Here is an 8505-nt window from a genome sequence, read left to right as displayed (position 1 = left end):
CCCCTTTTAGTTTTACATTCTCTCCCCTTATTATTTCCCTTATTGATATTATTGGTGGCAGCAGTAGTGGTTTTGTGTTATACCTTAGTTACTGGACTATTCTTATCTCAACCCATGGAATTTACATTCTTCCGATTCTCCTCCCCATCCCTCTGGGAGTGGGGGGGGGAAGAGGGGGAAGAAGTGTGGGGAAAGAGCAAGTGGCTTTGTGGTTCTGAGTTACCAGCTGTGGTGGCCCTGCCCATGGCAGGAGGATTGGAACTTGATGATCTTAAGGTCCTTTCCAGCTCTAACTATTCTATGATTCTATAGTTCCAACCCCCCTGCCATGTGCAGGGACACCTCCCACTAGACCATGTCACCCCAGACTCCATCCAACCTGTCCTTGAACACTGCCAGGGATAGAGCATTTACAGTTTCTTTGGGTAACCTGTTCCAGTGCCTCACCACTCTCACAGTAAAGAACTTCCTTATATCTAACCTGAACTTCCCCTCTTTAAGTTTGAACCCATTACCCCTTGTCCTATCGCTCCAGTCCCTGATGAAGAGTCCCTCTCCAACATCCTTGTAGGCCCCCTTCAGATATTGGAAGGCTGCTAATTTTGTGTTTAGAAAATTGTTGACTGTTACCTACTTGTGCAAGATGGTACATTTTTAATGGTGTATCAAGAATGAGTACAGAGCTCTGAGTGTGAGGGTGAAATTATATTGAATATTGTTATACTGAAATTATGTTATTATACTTTAAAGATGTTGTGAAATATCACAGTAATTTAGTGTTTTATTTTTCTGCACATTATAGTTCAGTATTTTGCTTCCCATCAAGTTCTTTATCTTGAGATCATAGTTCAGTGCAGTCTCTTTATAGACTCCCATGTCATAAGGATCATCCTGATCAGCTAGAGAGGGAAACAGGATGAATCCACAGAATCACAGAATCACAGAATCCCAAGGGTTGGAAGGGACCTAAAAAGATCATCTAGTCCAACCCCCCTGCAAGAGCAGGGTAACCTACAGTACATCACACAGGAACTTGTCCAGGCGGGCCTTGAATATCTCCAGTGTAGGAGACTCCACAACCCCCCTGGGCAACCTGTTCCAGTACTCTGTCACTCTTACAGTAAAGAAGTTCTTCCTGATGTTAACGTGGAACCTCCTATGTTCCAGTTTACACCCATTGCCCCTTGTCCTATCACTGGATATCACTGAAAAAAGCCTAGCTCCATCATCCTGACACCTACCCTTCACATATTTGTAAACATTGATGAGGTCACCCCTCAGTCTCCTCTTTTGCAAGCTAAAGAGACCCAGCTCCCTCAGCCTCTCCTCATAAGGGAGATGTTCCACTCCCTTAATCATCTTTGTGGCTCTGCGCTGGACTCCTTCAAGCAATTCCCTGTCCTTCTTGAACAGAGGGGCCCAGAACTGGACGCAATATTCCAGATGCGGCCTCACCAAGGCTGAGTAGAGGGGGAGGAGAACCTCTCTTGACCTACTAACCACTCCCTTTCTAATGCACCCTAAGATGCCATTTGCCTTCTTGGCCGCAAGAGCACATTGCTGGCTCATGGTCATCCTCCTATCCACCAGGACCCCCAGGTCCCTTTCCCCTTCGCTACTTTCCAGCAGGTCAACCCCCAACCTGTACTGGTACATGGGGTTGTTCTTCCCCAGATGCAAGACTCTACACTTGCCCTTGTTAAATTTCATCAAGTTTCTCCCCGCCCAACTCTCCAGCCTGTCCAGGTCTCGCTGAATGGCAGCACAGTCCTCTGGTGTGTCAGCCACTCCTCCCAGTTTTGTGTCATCAGCAAACTTGCTGAGGGTGCACTCAGTTCCCTCATCCAGGTCATTGATGAAAATATTAAACAGCACCGGTCCCAGCACCGACCCCTGAGGAACTCCACTAGTCACAGACCTCCAGCTAGATTCTGCGCCATTGACCACAACTCTCTGCCTTCTTCCTTTCAACCAGTTCTCGATCCACCTCACTACTTGATCGTCAAGCCCACACTTCCTTAGCTTATCTATGAGGATGCTGTGGGAGACAGTATCAAATGCCTTACTGAAATCAAGAAAAACTACATCTACCGCTCTACCATCATCCCTCCACCTAGTCACTTCCTCATAGAAGGCTATAAGGTTGGTCATACATGACTTCCCCCTCATAAAACCATGTTGGCTGTTCTTAATGACCCCCTCATCCTTGATATGCCTAGTGATGGAGTCAAGAATAAGTTGTTCCATCATCTTTCCAGGGATGGAGGTAAGGCTGACCGGTCTATAATTACCCGGGTCCTCCTTCTTGCCCTTCTTATAGATTGGTGTGACCTTTGCCATGCGCCAATCCTCAGGCACCTCGCCCGTTTCCCACGACTTACCAAAGATGATGGAAAGTGGCCTAGCAATGACCTCCGCCAGCTCCCTCAGCACCCGTGGGTGCATTCCATCCGGACCCATCGATTTACAGATGCCCACTGATACTGTTTGTCTTTGCATGACTGATGACAGTCCAAATAGTCTGGCCAGTCTTATGCAAACAGGGATTTAAGTAGATGCATACTGAATGGGAAATTGCTGTGGGACAAAGACCCTTGAAAGAATGTTATACGGCTGCCTGCTTTCCCAGTCAGGTCAAACCCAATTCTACGGTAATGGTGAATGTGTATCACTGTACAAGTGTGACCCTGTTGTATGCAACAGACAAAACTAAGGTCAAGGCAGCAAAATCCTTTCTGCAGGAATAGTGGTTTTGTTACAGGAAAACAAGCGAGAGGAATGGAAAGTAGTTTCTCCAGCTTCCTAGCATTAGAGCATGCCTGTCCCCAGTATGACTCTCCCTAGGTGCTGGCATGTTTTCCTTCTGGTGCAGCGTGCTCTGCATTATTAAAAGGCTTCTTGTTTGACCTCAACACTAGGTTTTTATTTTACTTTTTGATTGTAGTGACTAAATATAACAATAAATGATTTAAAGAGGAGACAGAAATAAGTGTTAGAGAAAACAAACAGCCTCCCCCCTGCCAAAATGCTGAGTGGCGTAGCAGCGAATGGTTGAAAGAATCAGATTTAATTAGGGTTCCTTTCAGCACTGAAAATTCCATTTATGCACACTATTAAAATAATCTTCTGCATTAATACTAATTTACATAATCAAAATAGCACTTCATCTATTATTCATATGGCATTGTAATTTCTCCCAACTGAGAGGGTGAAGTGTGGTTAGATTCTTTTGCTAAATACTGCACAGATATTAAGATATTAAGGTATGTCTTTCAACTTTAGCCTGAGAACAATACTGATAGCACACTGATGTTTTTAGTTGTTGCTGAGTAATGTTTACTCCGATCAAGGACTTCCTCAGCCTCATTCTCTGCCAGGGAGGAGGGGCATGGGAAACCGGGAGAAAGCAGAGACAGGACACCTGACCCAAACTAGCCAAAGGGGTATTCCATACCACAGCACGTCATGCCCAGGAGGTAACGGAGAGTGACCCGGAAGGGCTGGGGGACTGCAGGGTTGGAGAAGGTGTCGGTCGGTGCTCGGCTGGAGGGAGTGGGGCAAGTTGTTGGTCGGCTGGTGTTGAGGTGTTGTGTTCTTTCCTCTTGTTATTTCCTTTATCATTGTTGTTGGTGGTGGTGGCAGTGGTGATTTGTGTTGCACCTTGGTTGCTGGGCTGTTCTTGTCTCGGCCCGTGGGAGTTGCATTCTTTTCGATTCTCCTCTTCTCCTCTCCGTCCCTCCGGGAGCGGGGGGAGGGCGGGGGGTGGGAGGGTGAGTGGGCGAGGTTTGTGGTTCGGGTTAAACAACGACAGGGAGTTACCCAGAAGGCCCAGATCGCTGCTCGGGTTAGGCTGGGTATTGGTAGGTGGGTGGTGAGCGATTGTATTCTCTCCCCTTGTTATTTCCCTTATCATTATTATCATTGGTGGTAGAAGTAGTGGTTTTGTGTTATACCTTAGTTACTGGACTGTTCTGACCTCAACCCATGGGAGTTACATTCTTTCAATTCTCCTCCCCATCCCTCCAGGACTGGGGGGAGGAAGAAAGAGGGCGAGTGAGCGAGCGGCTGCATGGTTTTGAGTTGCTGGTTAGGCTTAAACCACGACACACCCACAGGTGCTGAGGGAGCTGGCAGATGTTGTTGCCCTGCCACTCTCCATCACCTTTGAAAAATCATAGAGAATGGGAGAGGTGTCTGATGACTGGAGGAAGGCCAGTGTTACTCCCATGTACAAAAAGGACAAGAAGGAGGACCTGGGAAACTGGAGGCCAGTCAGCCTCACCTCCATCCCTGGAAAGGTGATGGAACAGGTCATTCTGGAGGTCATCACCAAGCATGTAGAAGAGAAGAAGGTCATCAGGAGGAGTCAGCATGGATTCACAAAGGGGAAATCATGTTTGACCAATGTGATAGCATTTTATGATGACATGGCAAGATGGGTTGACAAGGGGAGAACAGTAGATGTAACCTACCTCGACCTCAGCAAGGCTTTTGACACTGTCTCCCATAACATCCTCGTAGGTAAACTTAGGAAATGTGGGTTAGGTGAGTGGACAGAGAGGTGGATTGAGAACTGACTTAATGGCAGAGCTCAGAGTGTCGTGATGAGCAGAGTAGAATCCAGTTGGAGGCCTGTAGTCAGTGGCATTCCCCAGGGACCAATGCTGGGTCTGGTCTTATTCAACTTGCGTAGCAGTGACCTGGATGAAGGGCTAGAGTGCACCCTCAGCACGTTTGCTGATGATATGAAGCTGGGGGCAGTGGCTGATACACCTGAAGGCTGTGGTCCCATTCAGCAGGACCTTGATAGGCTGGAGAATTGGGCAGAGAGAAACCTGATGAGGTTCAGCAAGGGCAAGTGTAGGGTACTGCACCTGGGGAGGAAGAACCCCAAGTAACAGTACAGAACTCCAGTTCTGTTCATAAAAGTGTTCAGAATAAACTGTCAACAGCTCTCATTGTGGTCAAATTGTTTTATTTTGTTTTCTTTTTTAATACTATGCTAATCCAGTTATTAGGGAAGAATACATACAATGGCATTTAGTGAAATCTGGAACAGCTTCAAATCGACTCAGCAACTCTCTTTGGCATAGCAGTAGCAGTGCCCAAAATGGATAAAGGTTTGATTGCCTTGATTCCTTTGTGGAATAATGATTGTCTTTATATTTGTGATGACTTTTGGCACAGTTCAGATTGTTGTGACTTTGTACAAATTAGAAGTGATTGCCTGACTTGAGGCAAATTAAATACATTTAAAATAACTTGATATAGAATGTAACATACTTGACAATATCAACACTGTGCAGAAAAATAACCTTGCAGAAGTAATACAAATGGTAGTTTGATGTGTAACCCATCTTATTCTGCTGTCTTCTTACAATACCTTGCATTTCCCTGAATTTCCACCATTTCTGCCATATTGTATGCTATGGGGTCTATATTACAGCATTGTGGGGAGGTTGAACTAAAGTTCCATTTATTATTAAAATGATTAAGCTATTTTAATTAATATTAACAATAACAGAGGCTGAATCCTGAATATTATTTTTTTTCTCTGAAAAAGAATCTAATATGAACAAATACTGTCAGTCAGGATGAAGGATGTTTTTTACAGCTCCTACTCTACCAGTTGTGTGCTGGAACTAAACCCACTCAGTCTCAACCAAAGGACCATCTAGGACAGGAAGTCTCAATCTTCAAACCAATTAGGAGGATTTTGTAAACATAAATCCATCTTGTCATCAGGGTATAAAGATTTATAGTCTTGTCTTCTAGGATTCATTGCAGGAGCCAGTACTGTATTGGACCTTAGTTGAAATAAACTTTATGAGATAGTGTCCTGGGTTCAGCAGTAGCAGTCATTTTTCTCCTTCTTAGTAGCTAGTGCAGTGCTGTGTTTTGATTTTTTGGCCTGGGAACAGTGTTGATAACACCAATGTTTTTAGTTGCTGCTCAAATGTTTGGTCTGGCCAAGGACTTTCTGAGCCTCATGCTCTGCCAGGGAGGAGGGGAAGCTGGGAGGAAGCAGAGACAGGACACCTGACCTAACCTGACCAAAGAGGTATTCCATACCACAGCACGTCATGCCCAGGATGTAACGGAGAGTTACCCGGAAGGGCAGGGACTGCAGGGTTGGATGAGGTATCGGTCGGTGCTCGGCTGGGGGGAGTGGGGCAAGTTACTGGTCGGCTGGTGTGGTTGGATTTAAACCACGACAGTTCTTTTTGGCGCCCAACGTGGGGCACGAAGGGTTGAGATAACGACAGAGATGATTGGATTAATAGTCGTCACAATGCTGATTTATTGGCTCTCAGTGTTGTTCCTGTTGATCTCACAGTTTCAGAATATAGTAAGTACATTACTTAGAGACGGTATTTGCTGTGTTAGTGTTTATCAAGCGTGGGGCTTGGGCTAACGTTCTTGTCTCACTGTACTTTATGGCAATGACTTGTAATGCGGGCGTGCTCCGGCAGCAGGGTGGGATGGACGTGGCCATGGACTTGTACCCGGCCGTCCCGCTGCTCTTCACCGTCCTGGCCCTCGTCCTCGCCTCCATCTTCGTGAGGCTGCGGGGAGCCGAGGGGGAGCGGCCCGGGAGACGCCGGCGGCCCAAGTGGCTCAGGAGAGCGGCCCTGGGGACCAGGCGGCAGCGGGAGCGGGAGCGGGACCGGAGGCCGGGAAGGAGGCGGCTGCTGAGCAGCGGGAGGAGGCGGCCGAGGAGCCGAGCCCCGCGGCCGAGCCCAGGCCCGCAGTGGACGAGAGCATCCCCTGGAAGCTGCCCACCCAGCCCCAGGAGGATGCAGGAGTCCAGGCAGCATTTCCCAGCAAGGCAGAGGAGGAAGAGCTGCACTCAGGAAAAGAGAAGCTGGTGGCAAGAGAGCCGGCAAGCACAGCAGCTACACCAGCCCCAGGGACAAGTACAGCAGCATCATTTGAGAGTTCTGAAGGTTTTGAATAGCCTTTGGGTACCCTTGGGACCTGCCTGCTGATTGTGATGGGGATCACCATGTTGGCACACACACAGAGTGTGTTCTACCCACGACCATTTTGTCTGATCTCAAAAGTTAAGCAGAGTCAGGTTTGGGTCTTGTCTAGAGTTAGACGACGATACAGGAGGAGCAGGAGATTTTCCCCAAGGCTGGACAGTCATGAGTGGCAGGGTGTGTGGGACAGTATGAGCGAGTATCTAGTCCACTGGGCCCCTCCAGTGCTTTGGAAGCATCAGAGATGGAAGGCAGCTGTGTGGAGTCCCCAGCAACAAGCTGCAGAAACTGCTGAAGGGGACGGTGAATTATTTTGAGCCTGGTGGGCCCATGGCACTTCAGGCCATCAGGGCAGAGATGCAACATAGAGATGGACTCATGATTGAGGGATGGACTTGGCAATGGACACTACTGCCCAGGTTATTCACGAGTGTGAACACTGCACACAGCCTCTCCTGCTCTGAGAGACTGTTACAAGAGATGGAGCCTGACATCATGGATCAGATGGACTCAGAAGCTTTATAGGGACTGGACCATGCACTAAGAAAAGAGTGCACTAAGAGTGATGGTATATTGAAAATGTGGGATCTGAGCATGACGTGAATGGTATGGAATAAGGGGTGGATACCGTCCTGGGTTCAACAGTAGCAGTCATTTTTCTCCTTCTTAGTAGCTAGTGCAGTGCTGTGTTTTGATTTTTTGGCCTGGGAACAGAGTTGATAACGCCGATGTTTTTAGTTGCTGCTCAAATGTTTGGTCTGGCCAAGGACTTTCTGAGCCTCATGCTCTGCCAGGGAGGAGGGGAAGCTGGGAGGAAGCAGAGACAGGACACCTGACCCAAACTGACCAAAGAGGTATTCCATACCACAGCACGTCATGCCCAGGATGTAACTGGGAGTTACCCGGAAGGGCAGGGACTGCAGGGTTGGACGAGGTATCGGTCGGTGCTCGGCTGGGGGGAGTGGGGCGAGTTATTGGTCGACTGGTGTTGAGGTGTTGTATTCTTTCCTCTTGTGATTTCCTTTATCATTATTATTATTGGTGGCAGCAGTAGTGATTTGTGTTATACCTTAGTTACTAAACTGTTCTTACCTCAACCCTTGGGAGTTGCATTCTTTTCGATTCTCCTCTCCGTCCCTCCGGGTGTAGGGGGAGGCCAAGAAGTGGGGGAGTGAGAGAGCGACTGTGTGATTTCTGGATGACTTTTTTTTAAACCATGACATAGGCAACTGTGGGATTACAATGCTCATAAACTGAACTTCCCAAACAAAATAAATTCAGGCTCTGGAAGGCAGCTTTACTGTCTTTTTTTCCAAGCTTTATATGAAATACCAATTTTGATCCCAATATTCCAAGCTCACTTTCATGTTCTAGCATTCTGTTACTTGGTGGGTCTTCCCCAATTAAAATGGCGTTCTACATTTTTAGATGCAAAACACACTGTCTGGAACACACATTAGAAATCTATAGGAAACATCGCTTGATATGATAGAGACTTTATTCTTTGTTTTCAGATTAGGTA

The sequence above is a fragment of the Lathamus discolor genome, chromosome W (assembly GCF_037157495.1).
Source record: "Lathamus discolor isolate bLatDis1 chromosome W, bLatDis1.hap1, whole genome shotgun sequence".
Taxonomy (NCBI): Eukaryota; Metazoa; Chordata; class Aves; order Psittaciformes; family Psittacidae; genus Lathamus; species Lathamus discolor.
Note: the sequence above shows the minus strand (reverse complement) of the source record.